Source organism: Ceratotherium simum, chromosome 23 (genome assembly GCF_057802395.1).
Source record: "Ceratotherium simum simum isolate JZ-2026a chromosome 23, ASM5780239v1, whole genome shotgun sequence".
In the NCBI taxonomy this organism is placed as follows: Eukaryota; Metazoa; Chordata; class Mammalia; order Perissodactyla; family Rhinocerotidae; genus Ceratotherium; species Ceratotherium simum.
The window spans coordinates 21,328,048-21,346,987 of NC_141922.1; the positions used below are offsets into that span (position 1 = coordinate 21,328,048).

The 18,940-nt window shown below is 40.9% G+C and overlaps 1 protein-coding gene across 2 annotated transcripts in view; it reads right to left on the reverse strand.

The window, feature by feature from the left end:
- Positions 1 to 18,940, reverse strand: part of DEPTOR (DEP domain containing MTOR interacting protein) — a 151,881-nt gene that overhangs the window by 56,862 nt on the left and 76,079 nt on the right. The gene's annotated exons all lie outside the window — the stretch shown is intronic.

The following is an 18,940-nucleotide window of genomic DNA, read 5'->3' on the forward strand; positions in this document are numbered from 1 at the left end:
TATGTCTCCTTGGGCTGTAACTACTGACTCAGTTTAATTCACACCCATTCTCCATTCCCCACCTCCCCAGCTCTGTACCATCTACAGCTGAAAGGGTAAACATACCATCTAAGATAAGATACAAGAGTTAAATTTAAATAGTCCTTACTCATCACATTCTTTCCCTAATAGTGTAGATGACTTTAAATGTGACCAAATCAGGGAAAATGAGGACCAGATGAGACAGTAAACCATAGGTGTTAAGCATGATGCCAAGCAGAGTGTAAGAACTCAATAAATTGTACTTTTATTATTTTACAACCACTGTTGTTTTTACTGTTATCATCATTTATTGATGATATACTGCCATTTGGCTTATAGGAATTCAATTTTATGAGACATTACATTTAATGTCCCACTTCAATTTTCAAGGATTTATTTGGATTTTAGTGCCCTGGGAGCAGCCACACTCTTCGAAACAGAGGTCTCCATGTGTTCATCCTCCAGCTGTGTGGCTGGCAGATGTGGAGTCAAGTTCTGCTCTCAGAATAGAGAAGCGACAATTGCACGTGTCACTTGCAACATTTTCAAGGAATTATGTTGTTTTTAAAAGTGTTGTTGTGGGGCCAGTCCAGTGGGTAAATGGTTAAGTTCGCGTGGTCCGCTTTGGTGGCCCAGGGTTCGCAGGTTCAGATCCTGGGCAGAGACCGATGTACCGCTTGTCAAGCCATGCTGTGGCGGCCTCCCGTATAAAATAGAGGAAGATGGGCACAGATGTTAGCCCAGGGCCAATCTTCCTCAGCAAAAAAGAGGAGGATTGGCGATGGATGTTAGCTCAACGCTAATCTTCCTCACACACACAAAAAAAAATGTTCTCTTTTTTTCTTTCATTAAAATTTTAATGACACGAACACTGAGTTGCATACATTTGCTTTGTTTGTGAATGTAGCCCTAGGTATGACATAGATAATAACAGTTACAAAAGCTGAAAGAGTGCAGACAGACAGTCATATTACAGCATCAATCAACCACACATGCCAACCATTCATTTATTCAATAAACCGAGCACCTACTAAGTATCACGCACCATCCCAGTTATCTATCTTAGCATGTTAATCGGAATATGACACCTCCTTGGGGCTGGCCCAGTGGTGCAGCAGTTAAGTGTGCACACTCCACTGCAGTGGCCCGGGGTTCACAGGTTTGGATCCTGGGCGCACACAGACGCACTGCTTGTCAAGCCATGCTGTGGCGGCGTCCCATATAGAGTGAAGGAAGATGGGCACGGATGTTAGCCCAGGGCCAATTTTTCTCAGCAAAAAAAGAGGAGGATTGGACTCGGATATTGGCTCAGGGCTAGTCTTCCTCACAAATAAATAAATAAATAAAAATTTTTTAAAAATTTAAAAAAGGAATATGACACCTCCATCTGCTCATCATTTCAAGTTCATCAATACCAAAGTCTGCTAAAAGAGACATAGTTTTGAGCCAGCTCTGATGGCCTAGTGGTTAAAAGCTCGGTGTGTTCTGCTTAGGCAGTCCAGGTTCGCTTCCCGGGCACAGAACCACACCATACGTCTGTCAGTAGCCATGCTGTGGTGGTGGCTCACATAGAAGAACTAGAAGGACTTACAACTAGAATATACAACTCTGTACTGGGGCTTTGGGGAGGAAAAAAAAATAATTAAGAGACATAGTTTCATATAAAAACAAAACAATTAAATTAGGACTTTACTGAAAACTTTCTTACGCCAAATAACTTTTAGAAAATAATATCATGCAATGAAAAGCAAAGGTTTTAAAGTTGTACAACCTCAGTTTTTACTTCTCTGCCCCATTTACTAGCTGAGTGATTTGGGAGATGTTAAGTTTTAAGCCTCAAATTTTTGCATAGTTTTGCTGTGAAGAAGAAATGAGATAATTTATATAAGAGATTTGTTATGGCATCTGATATATAGGGCATTAAGTGCTCTTCTTAGGCTTCTAAAGATTGACTTCAGCCTTTGGTCATTTAAGTTCCTGCAGAGAACCCATTTCTTCTGTCTTTTCTGCTCTTCATTCAAAGAATACTTTGCCCATCTCCCATGAGCAGTCCTATCACCTTTTCACTTGTGAAAAATATGAAAACTTAACCAGATATCCAGATCAAGTTTAGCAAGCATAACACTGGAAAATATTTAAATCTCTGAAGTCAAAAGAAAGCTGGAAATAAAGGAGTGAGTTCAGACACAGGAAGTTTTAGGAAGTAACCAGATGAAGAAAGCCAAAGATTTCTTTTTTATGGCCATAAATTACATACATAGACTCTCAAGAAATAAACAACAGCTAAAGGACATATAGTTTATATTCCAGAGAGAGAAGAGTTGATTCTTTCTACACTTTAACATAACATTCTCCATATTAAATACAAAAATCAGGGCCGGCCCTGTGGCTTGGTGGTTAAGGGCGCGCGCTGCAATGCTGGTGGCCCGGGTTCGGATCCCGGGTGCGCATCGAGGCACCACTTCTCCGTCCATCCTGAGGCCGAGTCCCACATGCAGCAGCTGGAGGGATGTGCAGCTATGACATACAACTATCTACTGGGGCTTTGGGGGGAAAAAATTAAATAAATAAAATCTTTAAAAAAATAAAATAAAATAAAATAAAATAAATACAAAAATCATTTGCTACATAGGCGATGTTCTTTGTTAAACACAGAAAAAAATAACCTAAGATCTGGGAAAAAAAAATTAAAAAGGAAAGAAAAATCAAGAAGAACAGTGACTGGTGTCTCTAAATCTTGATGTTGTTGCAATTCTTCATTTCTCAGATCCCAGTGCTATACAGGAACTTTATCTTATAGTAAATGTTGTGACATATACAATTTAACAAATTTCTTTCTTTGCTCCTTGAGAATATTAACCTCTAAACAGGAAGAAATAAGAAGATACAATGTTCAAAGCCTATATTCTATATCTAATATTCTAATTGTGCTGTTCTCAACAGCTGTAATTAAAAACTGACAGGTTTTTTTGTGTGTGTCTGAGGAAGATTAGCCCTGAGCTAACATCCGATGCCAATCCTCCTCTTTTTGCTGAGGAAGATTGGCCCTGGGCTAACATCTGTGCCCATCTTCCTCTATTTTATATGGGACGCCACCACAGCATGGCTTGACAAGCAGTGCGTTGGTCCGCACCCGGGATCCGAACATGAGAACCCCGGGCAGCCGCAGTGGAGCGTGCACACTTAACCACTACACCACGGGGCCCGGCTCCTGAAAACTGACAGTTTTTCACTCATCAATTTATAATTTCTGGGACTTTCTAAGCCTTCCCTTTTGCACTGGTGGAATTCTCTAGGGATTTGGCTTGGCTTGGTATTAAATGAGACATAAAATAGGAAGGAAGGCAGACACAGCCAGAAAGCTGAAGCAATGTAAATACAAGAGGATCTTATTACTTAGGAAAGTTGAGGTTCTAGAGGCACTAAACTCACAATGTTATTGATACTTGGTAAAAAGAAACAAAAACAAAAATGAAAAACAAACAGATCCTTATTCACTGTATGCCTTTGCTTTTCAGAAAGCATGAGGGAAATGTCACGCAGTCTACCAAAATAATAAAGTGACTTGGTACAGATATATTCTTCTTTTTGTGGATAATGTGGTTACATTTTTTTCCCTTATAAATTATTAGTATGATTTTAGCAAACACAAAGAAATTTGAAAAAGCTGATTATCTAAAAGGGGGGAAATTGGCTTCTATCCTACTTACACATATAGTCGAAGGATGACTATAAAAACTTATCACCTTGAGCCCTGCAAATTCAGCTGAATATAAAAGACATTTTAGGCTACTTATCTAGCTGGAGGGAGGAAGGTCACATACTTCTATTCATCCTTGAAATGTTTGCTGGCAAATGACATACACAACACATCTTGAAATAAGTGAACTGAATCCAGCAGTGTGATAAGGGGGTTGGGGGTGGGGGAAGAGAATGTGCAGATTTCAACTATTCCCTGGATGGCACATCATCAAAAGTTTTTTTAGGGCCAGCCCCAGTGGCCTAGTGGTTAAGTCCGATGGGCTCCGCTTTGGCGGCCTGGGTTCTGTTCCTGGCCGTGGACCTACACCACTTGTCTCTGTCAGCGGCCACGCCATGGCAGTGGCTCACGCACAAAAAGGGGAAGATTGGCAACAGATGTTAGCTCAGGGTGAATCTTCCTCAGGAAAAAAAAAAAAAATTTAAAGTGGTCTTCGATTTGGGATTAAGTAAAAAGAGGGTTTAAACAGAGAGAGGAATGAAGATAATGACTATTAAAATGAGGAAGAAAGATCAGCAAGGATGAGGCTGAGTGGGCCATGACTACAACCGCACACCAGTGTCAAAGCAAAAGGCTCTTCAAGGTCACCTTAAAGACAGAAGACCCTCAGCAGCTGCCATGATCAGCATCCTTATCATTACTACATTCCACAGCAACAGAGGTGGGTGTGGCTTACCACTTCACCCAGTGTACAACGGCAGGTGGGGGCTTTGGTGAAAGGTCATTCTGGGTCATCAAGGATGGCCTCTATCCTACCACTTGCACCATTTCCTCTTGCTTTCTTTCATATCTCCGACTGATGCCTATATCTCTTCCTAAAAGGACCACTTAGCACCTCTAGACATTTTGTAACAGTACTGACAAACTTCAAGGATAAACAGGTGGCAGGTCTAGTCCTCAGACTTAGTGTTTCTAGAAGGCAAATAAATTCCGCATATAAAAATGCTGCAACTTGCCTGCCAACAAGACACTTTCAGTGGTTTCCTACATCCAGGGACAGATTTGCACACTTTTGCCTCTCTGCTCCTGTTAGATCACAGACCTGCAGAGTCCAAGCATCTGATACCATTTAGTATGTTGCATATTTTTGTGTGCGTGTGTGAGGAAGATCAGCCCTGAGCTAACATCTGCCAATCCTCCTCTTTTTTCGCTGAGGAAGACTGGCCCTGGGCTAACATCCATGCCCATTTTCCTCTACTTTTTTTTATATGGGACACTGCCACAGCATGGCTTGACAAGCGGTGCGTTGCTGTGCGCCCGGGATCCGAACCCCGGGCAGCCGCAGCGGACCGCGCACTTAACCACTTGCGCCACCAGGCTGGCCTAGTATGTTGCATATTTAAAAATTATCAAGACTAAAGAAATTAATATATGCTTTCTCATCATGTGTTTGGTGGAAAACATGAATTGAGAATTAACTACAACAGAAGACTAAAGCTATTTTTTAAAGAAAATCTACCCATCCTAAAGGGATGCACGAGTTGAAAGAGCCAGGTTTCCTAAAGCAGCAAAAGTCCTTGATTCAAGAACATTAAGCAAGTGTGTTTAAGTGCCTACGCCACATAGGGCCAGTGCTAGGTGCTTGGGATACAAAACTCTTCAAAAGGCAATAACCACAGTGAGTCACAGGACTAAAATAATTACTTCCTGAGCACTGACAACATTCAGAAGAGGATATGAAACCAGGAAATTGATTTTAGGGTATAAAGTCCTATTAACTATATTACTAAAACACAGCACTTCACATTCACATTAGAACCCAATTACACTTATTTAATTGATTGAAGGGAAGAGAGGGGATGAGAAAGAAATGAAAAAGGATTCAAAGTAACTTTAGTAAAGATAGCACAAAAGAAGAAAATCAAAACATAACATTGTGATTACATAGGTTTCTGCTGCTTCCATGTCTTACTGCCAGAAATGTAAAGGTAATAAACAGATAGAAGGTCAAATTATGTTTTATTCTTCTCTATGCATCATTAAATAATAGCTGGGTGCATTCCAAAGACTAGAACCTTTATTGTTAGTGATAAAATTCAGAACAAACGGTATGCTTTTCAGAGACGAGATTGTTTTTCGGAGACCAGATCGCACTGTAAGTGCAGAGAATTCTAGTAACGAACTTATTTTCTCTGGCAAATGTGATACCTCAGATACAGAATTCAATGAAATAAATCTGTAACTCTAAATCTTTTGGAATTGTTGGCATAAATCCAAAGGCCTAATTAAAGCACTTCAGTGTTGAGTTACTTAACAAGTATATGTTCAGCAGAGATTATGTATAAGATACTGTTTAAGACCAGCAATGGATGTGGTCACCAAACTTATATTAAGCTCTACCCACCAAGGCATCTGATGACGGGGATGTTCATGACACCAACAATGATAATGATAAGCAGCTAACATTTATTGAGTGATACTCCGTGCCAGGCCCTGTGCTAAGCACACTGCATGATTACATCATTTAGCTCTCACGGCAGTACTATAAGAGAGCTATTATAATTATTCCCATTTTACAGAAGAGAAAACTGAGGATTACACAAGGAAAACTTGCCCAAGGTCCCATAGTCATTAACTGAAATATCCAGGACAGAAACACTGACAGATTAATTCTGGAACCCCATTTCTTAATCTCCTCAGTAGACTGTCTCCCATCCAAAGATGTAATAATGTCAGATAAGGAGGCAGATGAGCTTACAAACACAAGAAAACAGAGTCTGCTTCTCCCTCATTTATTACTGTCTCCAGGTTACAGAGGCAATTTGGCTGGGCGTGTTTTCTACAAAACTCTTCACCAGGGCAGAATGTTTTTTCTTTGAAATTGTCTATTACAAGGACATAGCAATAACACAGAGAACACCACTCTGGCTTCAGAAGGCCTTGGGTTGAACATCGGCTTCGCTCTTTACTAAGTTACTTTACTGCCCTGAATTTCAATTTTATTCATCTGTAAAATGAGTTGAAGAAACAAGGAAACAACAAAGGTAAAAGGCCCATGAGAGTTTCTGGTCCATAGAGGCACTCAATTAATGTTATCCGTACATGGGCTTCCAATCCAGGGCCCAGGGTGTCAGTGTCCAAAGGATACCTTTCCAAGGCATGAGCCTTTACAGACTTCACCTATGGGGGGGAAGGTTCTAGAAGCAACTTGAGGTGGTCTGGGGGAAAAAGGAGGCATCCTAACTAAACCAGATAAACTCGGCAGGGCCAACAACACAGAGAAGGACATCCAATGTGATGCTGGAAGCACTGGAATGAAACCCCACCCAGGAACCACTCTGTGTGAAAGCCCCCCAAAGGCGCAGTCCTGGAGGGCGTTTTCTTAACACTCCCAAAGAGGGTACCACACTAACCTACTGGGACTTTACTGTACAGTAATCTGTCAGGTGTTCCTTGCGAAACTGAAGAGACTAGGACCCTCGGAGGCGGAAGCAGCAGACGTTCAGAAAAGGAAGATATCAGTGAGATTTAGAGTTTTTTAAAAATTGCCTTCATAGGGGCCGGCTCCATGGCTTAGCGGTTAAGTGCACGCGCTCCGCTACTGGCGGCCCGGGTTCGGATCCAGGCGCGCACCCACGCACCACTTCTCCGGCCATGCTGAGGCCACGTCCCACATACAGCAACTAGAAGGATGTGCAACTATGACATACAACTGTCTACTGGGGCTTTGGGGAGAAAAGGGGGAAAAAAAGGAGGAGGATTGGCAATAGATATTAGCTCAGGGCTGGTTTTCCTCAGCAAAAAGAGGAGGATTGGCATGGCTAATACATAAATAAATTAAAAAATACATAAATAAATAAAAATTTAAAAATTGCCTTCATATATTTTCTATTTTATTTATATCTGTACTCATCTTCTCTTAAACAAAAAGGAAGATAGAGGATATAGGAAAAACCTCACTTACTTTTTTTTCAATAAACTTTATATTTTGGAATAATTTTAGATTTATAGAAAAGCTGCAAAGATAGTACAGACAGTTCCCATATACCCTTCACCCAGCACCCCCTGTTAATATAACCACAGTCCATTTGTCAAAACTAAGACAGGAACATTGGTACACCCACCTATTTTAAGTCCTGCTTAGAGCTACAAGGAACTCTGTGTGTGGACACAGGAAGAAAACTGTTCCTTAGAAGCTCATGTTTCATAGGGAAGGTCACTTAGTTACTTAATGAAAAGGACATTTATCCTTGTGGCTGACAAGACTAGCGGCTTGTCCAAAACCCATTCTCCCTTTCTTCCTCCTTTATAATTTGTTCAGGGCAGCAGTGTGCCTGGCTAAAATTATTTGATTCACGGATTGCCTTCCAGCAACTGTGGTCATGTGACACAGTTCTGGCCCATGCGATGTAGGTAGAACTCACTGGAATAGGTAACACTTTCTAAATAAAAAGCAATGTCTTGCTAGGTGACTCCCCTCTGCCTTTTACTGCTTTGTCATTCCATCTTCTTCCTGTCCAGAGTGCAGATATGAGGCCTGGTGTACACTAAGGATGGTGGAACAGAGAGATGGATGAAGCTTGCATCCACCTCATTATCAGCCTGGGATTCCAACACCTGGGGCATGAGGCAGAGGAACCCCTCTATTCCAGCCATCATACCACATTTTCTGTTATTTGTAGCAAAACACAATCCTGATACTGTTCCAAACTCAGGTCTGGAGACATGAAATCAAAGGTTTAAAAACAAACGCTTTCTATTTATTTGCAGCCCACACCTTGTAACAAACTATGCTTGACTCAGAAGCCAAGAATAATAAGATAGAAAGTCACGCAGGCAGAAGACGTGCCTTCCAGCAACTGAGCTCTGATTCCTCCTGCGACACAACTTGTTATGTACGGTCACTCCCTAAGCCTCAATTTTTCCATCCATGGAAAAGAAATTATAATAACTTCTTTTATCCAAAGCAAGTGAAATTAATAACAGGTAAAGACTCATAGCTCTCTGGAAGACAGGGTTGCAATAATGCAAATGCACCATTAATAATTGTTCTGGGGCTGGCCTGTGGCCTAGTGGTTAAATTCAGCACACTCCACTTTGGAGTTTGGGTTCGGTTCCTGGGTGTGGACCTACACCACTCATCAGCAGCCCACACACAAAATAGAGGAAGATGTTAGCTCAGGGAGAATCCTCCTCAGCAAAAAGAGGATGATTGGCTCAGGGCCAAACTTCCTCATCCCCCCCCACCCCCCCAAAAAATATATATATATATAGTTCTGCTGCCAGCAAAAATCCAAAGGATCCCATGAAGAAAACTAGGAATTTAAGAAAGTGCTCCTGAATTTGGGGTCGTATACTGGAGAAGCCCTTTCTGAGCAAAAAGAGAACTGCCCAGACCAGATCCAGTCTAAACCATGGCAGTCAACTATTTCTGACTTGTGGAAATATTTAAAAATCAAAAGAAATATTAAAAAATCAGAGGAGCAAGAAAACATGACTGTGAAATCACTGTGCTGGGGAAGGGGGAAGAATTCTTGTTGCCACTCCAGAGATTTGTGCGGCTGGCACCTAGCTTTATTCGGGTGTCCAAACCAGCACCGCAAAATATAGACAACAAGGGGCTTCCTTGACACAAACTTTCCGGAATCTCAGCCATTGGGGATCTTTGTTCCCCCCAACCCTCCGCTGGTTTCAGAAAGGTCTAGAACTGTGCTCTCCGGAATGGCAGCCACTAGCCACACATGGCTGCCGAGCACTTGAAATGTGGCAAGTTCCAATTGAGGTGAGCTCTAAGTGTAAAACCACACCGGATTTTGAAGACTGTGAAAAAGAATGTGAAGAGTATGAAAAAAAGAATGTAAAATAGCTGATTGGTATTTTTCATATTGATGACATTTTGAAAGGATAATATTTTGGAGATAGTGAGGTAAAACATATTATTAAGATTAATTTTATCTATTACTTTCTACTTTTTTTGCTGCATCTGTTAGAAAATTTAAAATTACATTTATGGATTGCATCTGTGGCTTACATCATATTTCTATTGGAAATAGGATGGGTCTAGAGGCTGAGATCCCATAGGAACAGACCAGCTAACCAACAAACAAGTTCATCCCTTTAAGTGGAGCACTTTGAGAGCTATTTGTCATAGAAGACAACTCTTATTTTGAGCTTCTGACAGCCAAATGATCAAGAGTTGTTGTTATTGCTGTCTTTTTTTTCTCACATATCTCCCCCATCCTATTTCCTTCATTTTGATGAGGAAGCACATTACGTCCCCACTCGATAGGAATCCCTGCTTGAGGTTATGCTCTCAGCAACCGTCAGGGAGGACACTGTGAGCCAGTGTGGCAAAACCAATGCCCAACCTTTCTCCATTGGCATGGCAGCTTTCGTAGTTTCTAATCAGACTGAAACCTGGGTGACAACCAAGGGAGTGGTTAAAACAAAACGGAAAGAATATAGATCCTGATATGCAGGCCTTCCTTGGGTGGAAGTAGAGAAAAGAGGGAGTGGGCTCCTTGTGGGGTCAAATGTCATCAGTGGGACAGAGAAGAAAGAAACTGAAGGGGAGCTTTTTAGAAAAATGCTAGGTAAAATGTTTTAAATGTTATGTCGATTTTAAAATAACATATATAAATAATTTTACAAAAAGATTACTCGCCAAATTAGATTAAAATTGGTTATGAATATTAATAAACACATTTTTCCAATTGTAATCAGGATATGTATGTGTGTATATAATTCCTTCTTAAATTTTAATTTAATACTGCTCCATAATCACACTGGTCAGAGTTTATATATGGTCAGTTTTATACTTAGTAATCACCCCATGGTATTAATATACTTTAGCTTGTTTATCCATTCCTGGCTGAAGAGGGGAGAGGGGAGCAGAGAGGAGGCGGAAAGAAAGGAGTGTTCCCAAAGGAACTATAGGCTTGAACACAAAAGACAATCCAGATGTATGGTCTGAGATGGGAGTAACAGCTAAGGGAAACTGAGTTAAAGTGAGCAGCTAAGAATCGAGAGCCAGAAGTGGCTAGGGGGAGAATTTCTAGAGGCAGAACCAGGAGAGGCAGCAGTGAGCAAGGATGATTTGGCTGTGAGAATCACTGTTACAACTGCCCAAGGAGAGCCTGGGGCCCAGACAGGAACCCCAGCCTCCCAGCTGGGAAGGGGCCGACACAAAGAGCTCACTCAAGACTGACACAGGGTCAGAGCTAGAAAAAAGTCTGTGAGAATGGAGAAGGTTCATTCCTTAAAGGAGAGCCTCTTAATTTTTTGTCTCACCCCCCCACCCCCAAACCTGCCTTAAGGGCTATGATCAAGCTCACATTCATCAGTAAGCAGGATTTAACACCACAGTGCTTCTTGACCGGGAGGAGAACAGAGGGCAGATCAGAATCAGCAGTCTGGGACCAGTCCCAGCAGTCTAGTGGTTAAATTTTCCATGCTCTGCTCTGGTGGCCCAGGTTCCGTTCCCAGCCACAGACCTACACCACTCGTCTGTCAGTGGCCATGGTGTGGTGGCAGCTCACATACAAAAAGAAGAAGATTAGGGGGCTGGCCCAGTGGCATAGTGGTTAAGTTCACGCACTCCACATTGGTGGCCCAGGATTCGCAGGTTTGGATCCCAGGTGTGGACCTACACACCACTCATCAAGCCACGCTGTGGCAGCATCATATATGCAAAGTAGACGGGCACAGGTGTTAGCTCAGGGCCACTCTTCCTCAAGCAAAAAGAGGAAGACTGGCAACAGATGTTAGCTCAGGGCCAAACTTCCTCACCAAAAAAAAAAAAAAAAGAAGAGGATGATTGGCAGTGGATGTTAGCTCAGGGCAAATCTCCCTCAGCCAAAAAAAAAAACAGAATCAGCAATCTGAACTGTCCATTCCACCCAGGGGGTCCTGATATGTCCTTCTAATAATCCTGAGATCCCAACCCACATGTCTCACTAAAAATGACCACTGAAACTCATCTGAGTCCTTAAATCACCACATAAGGCCAAGCTGAGTACTTAATAGGAGACTGCACACTTTCCATATACTTCAACTGCACAGACATTGTGTGCTTGTATTTCAAGACTTCCTGGTGCTATTGTAAAAATGTCACGTTTGGGAAAGCTGAGAACTATATACTGCAGGGGACAATGGAGGACAAGCTGTCAGGAGTGAGACAGGAGTCGGTAGGAGCACAGGCTCCAGAGCCCAACACAGTCTGTATCTAGGGGATCAGTTTCTGTACACCTGACAAAAGTTATATTGATGTCAATTAAGGAGAGAAATATTTACAGTTAGGACAGTGTTCACAAAAGACCTCTGTTCTTTGTGCATAACACTCTTCTTTTGGAAGATTACATAAGATAAGGTATCTCTTATTGCCTTCATACTCTAAAAGTTAAAGCTTGGTGTAGCTATAGACCTGTTTTCCTTTAACCAAAATCAACACTATATTGTGTGCCAATGTGTTAGCCCTGGACTTTACCAAGCAACCTTGTTCTCTTATGTTTACATTGCAACAGCATTCCAGCTATGTCTAATTTTCTTCCTGCTTTGGATTCAGCTATAATAAAAGCAAAACATAGCTAAAGCAAATCAAAGGGCACAGTGGGAAAACTCCCAGAAATTCTAAATTGAGAAAGTAAAAAAAACTGTATTAGATTATGGCTGCTGATAGAGATTATGTTTGAAATATTAATTATTGAAATTAGATGGAGAAAATATCCTACCTAATCTTTATTTTTTTCTATTCAGAGTTTAACCTTTAGGAGCTAAGAATGATTATACTAGTTGCAAATGCCTCAACACTGTCATCTAAAAGAGTAGAGATAATGATACCAAGTGCATTGATTTGGGGGGGAGGATTAAATGAACTAAGAGCAGTAAAGAACAGCCTGTCTGTTATTTGTGCCTGTCCAGCACTCATTTCCCAGTGGTAACAGAACTTTCAAAAAAAATGTTTTCATTTGGTGGAACAATGCCCCTGCCCCACTCAGTGAGTCTGTCAATCAAAGGGTTCTGCCCATCCAGAGCCAAGAGGTGGGCATGTGACCCAGGCTCAGCCAATCAGAATCACTCTCCAGAGTTTAGCATCTAGAGAGAGCAACTGCATAGGCAGAAAATAGCTAGAGCTGATGTCTCTGCTGTAGGAGGCTGGAAGGGGTTGCCTTTCAGTTACCTGGATCCCCAAGAGCTGCTCCAGTTCTTCTTCTCCAGGCAGCCTGGTTTGTCAATGTTTCCTTTCACTGTCAGCTGGCTCTGCCATATATTTGAAGCAAATGATGACTGGGGCTGCTTATATACAAATACTCAACATTGTGCCCGGCAAATGGCAAGTCCTCAATAAGTTGTCACTACTGTCATTTGTTCATTCAACACATTTTTTACTGAGTAGCTAATATATAAATGCCAAGCCATTGGGCATACAGAGATGGAGAAAACAAATTCTCTGTCCTCAAAGTACTTACATTCTAATTATGGGTAAACAAAGACTACGATACTGGGTACCACCTGTAATGGAAAAATCTGCATTTTGTTAGTTGCAAGAAGTTACTAAAAGCAAAAAGTAAGAGAATGTGAGTAGGAGAGTCTTGATGGAGAGGAAGGGAGGGTAGAAAAGCAAGGGTAGGTTGCCACTGACAAAGACTCTCTCCTTGTCCTGATTTTAGTCAGGTTTCTCTGAGCCCTCTTTTCAACTAGGCCTTGACCTTGGCCCTATCCTGTCTTTGGCCTGCCCAGTCCAGTCTTAGCAAAGAATCCTACAAAGTCAGTTTATTGAGAATCCCCCACCCTTGATATCTGATCAAGTTCCTCATCCTCCATCTTTGATGTATAAGTCCTTAGCCTGCCTTTACCAAGAATTCTCTTAGTTGGTTTAGTAAGAATCCCCCTACCCTTGATGTCTCCTATTAATAAATTTCTATCCACTGACCCCCTCCCTGTCCCATGGCTATAAATCCCCACTTGTCCTTGTTGTATTTAGAGTTGAGCCCCATCTCCCTCCCCTACTGCAATACTTCTATTGCAATAGTCTTGAATAAAGTCTTCTGTACTGTTTTAACAAGTGTCAGAATAATTTTTTTCTGTAATATCATATGGTCTCAGGCACTTTGCAATCTTGCCCTTAGCCTCAATCATCAGTGCCTTTTTTCTTCCTTCCTTTCTTCCTTCCTCCCATCCTTCCCTCCCTCTTTCTCTCTCTCTCTTCCTTAGGCTAGGCTATGCCAGGCTTGGGCTGAATTCTGTCAGTGATCTTAATTACTGGAAAGAGGGGGTTAATTCCTGTCTGGATTTAGCATTTAGCTTCCTTTGCAGTGGATCCCAAGTTCTCTCTTCACAGCTATCAGAGTGAATATCTCAGCTACTATCTTCCACTGGAGAATGGGATAATCACAATTACCCTCCAGCAGCTGAGAGGCTTAAAAAGATAATCTATGTAAAACTGCTTTGTGTATTGCAAAATGTTATATAAATATATTTTTTAAACAAAAGAAAAAGAAAGAGGGCTTGATGAAGTGTTGAAATTGTTGAAGTGCACTGACTAAATCGTTAAAAGAGGAAATTATATGCCTGGACACAGCAGCAGTAGCCTGATTATCCAGGGTCAGCTGCTGCAGCTGTGAGCAATTTACCCATGTGATTATCTGGTTTCTGTCTCCCTCCATTTAAGGATAAGATAGCTGGATAGCAGCTAAAGCAGTTGAAGGAGATATTTTATGAGAGTAAAGAAATGTGTTCATCACATTTGCAAAGGTTACACAAAAATCTCAAGGCACTTGGCCATTGTTTGCAGAAAGGAAATCTTGTATATTTTATAGGCCTACAATTTTTATAGTTGCAACATCTGCCAGACTGCGTGAGCTGATGCAATAAAAGTTGAGAATTCTTTTCCTAGTCTAGTGGAGCTTAGAATTAGCATCTAATCTTCTTTAGTGATTAAGAGCCAGATCACCTTGATTTGAATCTTGAATCTACCATTTACTAGCTCTTGTCTTCAGCAAGTTACTTAACCTCATCTTAAAAATGAGAATGATTATGATACCTACTCACAGAGTTATTGAGAGGAATAAATGAGTAAATGAGTAGACTGAATAGAACAGAGCCTGGCATATGGTAGGGGCCCTATAAATTTTAACTGGTATTTAGAGTTAATCAGATCACGCACAATAGCTGGCATTTGAAGGCCATAAGAGGTAGACGCTGTGCTAAAAGCTTTGCCAACCACTGTCACTCAATTCTCACAGCAGCTCTGTGCAGGCAAGAGTTACCATAGCAGCGCTGATACAGAAGGGCCTGCTCGTGGCGCTGGCCCATGGCTAGCGTCTGGGAACTTGGCTCTTGGAAGGTTCCCTAAGTTACTAACTGATAAGGCAACTTTGCCCACCTGGGGCACCGCATTCTACCATTCCAGCCTGCCTAGATTGTTTGTACAAACACCATGATTTATGGAGAACACGTGTTTTCCCTCTGAGAGTCTGGAATGCTGGCAGTTGTGGCTGGCCAAGCAGGCAGAGTATACCTCCATGAGCAGCCCCCAATAAAAACCTTGTACTCTGATCTCAAGAAGGTTTCCCTGGGCAGAGACATTGCCCATGCGTTACCATATGTTCCTGCTGGAGGAAGCAGCCAGTTCTGTGGGGCCCTTCCTGGGAGGGAGAACAGAGGAGCCTGTACCTGGATTTCTCCAGACAATACCTGATATGTCTTTTTCCCTTACTGATCCTTCTCTGTGTCGTTTCGTTGTAATATATCTTAGCCATGAGTCCAACTATATGTTGAGTCCTTCTAGTATGTATGGGTGATCATAGGCTTCCAAAAAAAAAATCTTAAAGATATATAACATGACTCTAATTCCATAAATTTAAAAACCTAAGGAATGGAAGCATTGAGATGTAGACATGGTCACTCAGTAGGTGAAGGAGCTGGGACCTAAATCCTGTCTTGTCTCCCTCCAAAGACCATGTTCATTCCACTGTGCCAGGCAGCCACACCTGATTACATACATCCTGGGCCAAGGCAAACTTCTTTCTAAGGTACAGTGCCTAGTAGCTACTGACTAGCTATGCAACTTTGGGAAAATATTTTAAAGGCTTTGAACTTCAGATTTTTTCACTGTATAACTGTAATAATAATAATACCAATGTCCTAGAATTGCTGTGAGGATTTAATAAGATTATGTATACAAACTATGTCATATATATGAAGCATGTACATATTAAATATACAATATATTAAAATCTATGAAGTATTTAGCCCAGTGGCTGGCACACAGTAAACCTCGATAAATGAAAAGCTAGACAAATATGTACATACATGGTCAACATACATACATTTGTATAAGTATGTACATATATACTTACATGTATATATATGTATACACATATATACGTTTGCAGGTTAATTACTCATCTAACAAGTTCTGTCTTGATTATAGAGCATCAGTCACCATTCATAAATGAAGCTAGTTAGGATTTCATAAGTGGGCCTAATTTTTGATGCCTACTGGTTTCAACCTAGAGAACCACTTTATCCAGAAACCTTCTGCTCAAAGCCTAACGGCTGACTTTCTTTAATATTTAACCTGTGAAATTAATTATTAGCTAAACAGTTCAGAGCTTTGCTTAAGACACTAACTAGGATTTATTATTAACTCTAACATACACATATAAGGTGGCTATATTTTCATAACTCAGATTAGAACTTGTGATCTAGCAATGAACTGCTGTGCTGGGAAACGGGAACTTCCTTGGAAACTCCAATTTCCGTGTATAGACTATTCAATCCTCCTAAAACCATGGACAGCAAACTTCAGTGGTTAAGATATGCTATCAATAATGCCTTACTTTACCCTTTACTTTGTGACTTAATGGCATTTATGTTTATAGTATTACCAAACTGTACTGTAATTGAAGTATAATTACACACTCTTTGGAAATCATTTGGAAACAATTCATGGCATCCTCTATCTTCGCTCTGAAGCTGAGATGTATAGTATGAGGCAGTAGATCATAGTAGAAGAGGCTGGTTTTCTCCTAGAACTTGGTATCACCTGCCGCCTTCTGTCTGGAGCAAAGATGACAGAATCAACTCTAACCCAAACACACCGTTTTTCAATGTGGAAAGCCTCAGTCACTCCAACCAACTCCAAGTTCGCACTTATTGGCAAATGTCCACCTAAGTGGCCTAAAATTATTTAACCTATTGGTGCCTCGGGTTCCTTGTGTATAAAATGGAGATGATAAGAATACCTACTCGATAGTTAAGAATACTATATTATACACTTGAAAATTTGTTAAGAGGGTAGAATTCATGTTATGTGTTCTTACCATAATAAAATAAAATTTAACAACAACAAAAGGATATCTGCCTCAAACAATTTAAGAGGTTTAAATAAGTTAATATGTGTAAAATGATTAGAATAGGGCCTGGCACATAGTATAAAATAAACAAATTAAAAAAATATACAGTATTATCTTCTACTGTTCTCTAATTGCTTCTATATCCATTTTATAGTCCTAACAAGACTATAAGCTGTTTAAGGCTGGGGACCACATTGGCACTATACTTTCCTGAACTTAGCCCAGCAGTACACATAGGGAGCCATCAATAAACAGTTGTGAATTTGATTGTGGCAGCATTGCATAGGAGAAAAACCCTGGAACACCCCGAATGGCTTGAGTGCCACTTTAACCAAGGCCTCTAGATCAACAGCTTTCAAAATACTTGACCCCAACACACGGTAACAAGTAATTTTTATCTTGCAAATCAATACATACATGAATATGTCCATATATTTACATAATGTACACCTAACTGAAAAAAAGTTTTATAAAACAATACTTACCCTTACTACATAAAATATGCTCTGATATTTTCTATTCTAGTTAAATCCAGTCCAGTGCCTCTCAAACTTTCATGTGCATTCAAATCATTTGGGGATCATGTTAAAAAGTAGATCAGATTCAGCAGGACTTGGGTAGGATCAGAGATTCTGCATCTCTATCATGCTTTCCATGTGACACTTTGGCTCCACGGACCATACTTTTGAGTAGTAAGAGTCTAGTCTAGTCTATTTAAATTCTTTTTTAATGCTGGAGATGGCTCTCTAAATTTATTTCATAACCCACTAAAGGATTGCAATCTACAGTTTGTAAAACACTGTGCCAAATAATTTTGAAAGTTTCTTTTATCTCTATAATTCCATTGCTATCTTCCTAACCTTGGGATAGAAATCCTAGGCCTGCATAGAAGTGGGGGTAGGGGAATTAACAGCAAGAATGACTCAAGCATCGCCTTTCATATTGACCCTTAGGCTGAAATGCCGATCTGGTTTCCAGACCTTTCTTCACTGTTCTAAACCTACACCTTGCAGCTATATTAATAAATTGCGCATTTTTTAAGAGCAGGACATTGAACCAAGTGCTTTATATCTATTCCACTTATTCCTACAACCCACCCTATGAGGGTATCCCCATTTTACAAATGAGAGAAGGTAAGTAGCTAACAAGTGATGGAGTTGGGATTCCAGAACCCATGTTCTTGTGATAGCCAGCCCCCAAGATGGCTCCAGTGATCCTTGCCTCCTGGTCGTCACACCCTAGTGTAGTCCTCTCCCTTGAAAAGAGCTGACCTGGTAACCAATAGAGTATTAAGGAAATGACAGTATGTGACTTCCAAGGCTCAGTTAGAAGACATTGTGGCTTCTGTTTTACACTCTCTTGGATCACTCTTTCTGGAAGAAACTAGGTTGCCTTGTTATAAGAATTCTCAAGGAGGCTTACGAAGAAGTCCATACAGCACTGGAATGAAGCTTCCTACCAATAGTCAGCACCAATTTGTTAGGCATACAAGTAAGCCACTGTGGGAGCAAATCCTCCAGCCTGTCAAGCCTTCAGATGACTGTAGCCTCAGATGACATCTTGACCGCAACCTCAAGAAAGACCCCAAGCTACAACCACCCAGATAAGCCTCTCTCAAATTCCTGACCCAGGGAACCTGTGTGAGAGAATAAACATTTATTATTGTTTTACACCATTAAGTTTCAGGGCAATTTCTTAAGCAGCAATAGATAACTAATAATAGTCCTTAACCAATAGGTTATATTGCATCATTACGATTCAGCCCTAAAAGGAAAGTGAAAGTTTTATGAAGTCCTTTTGGATTACCTCTTCACTGTGGCAGCTTCTACTATGGTTTGGCAAATTTTCATTCTCCCCTTGC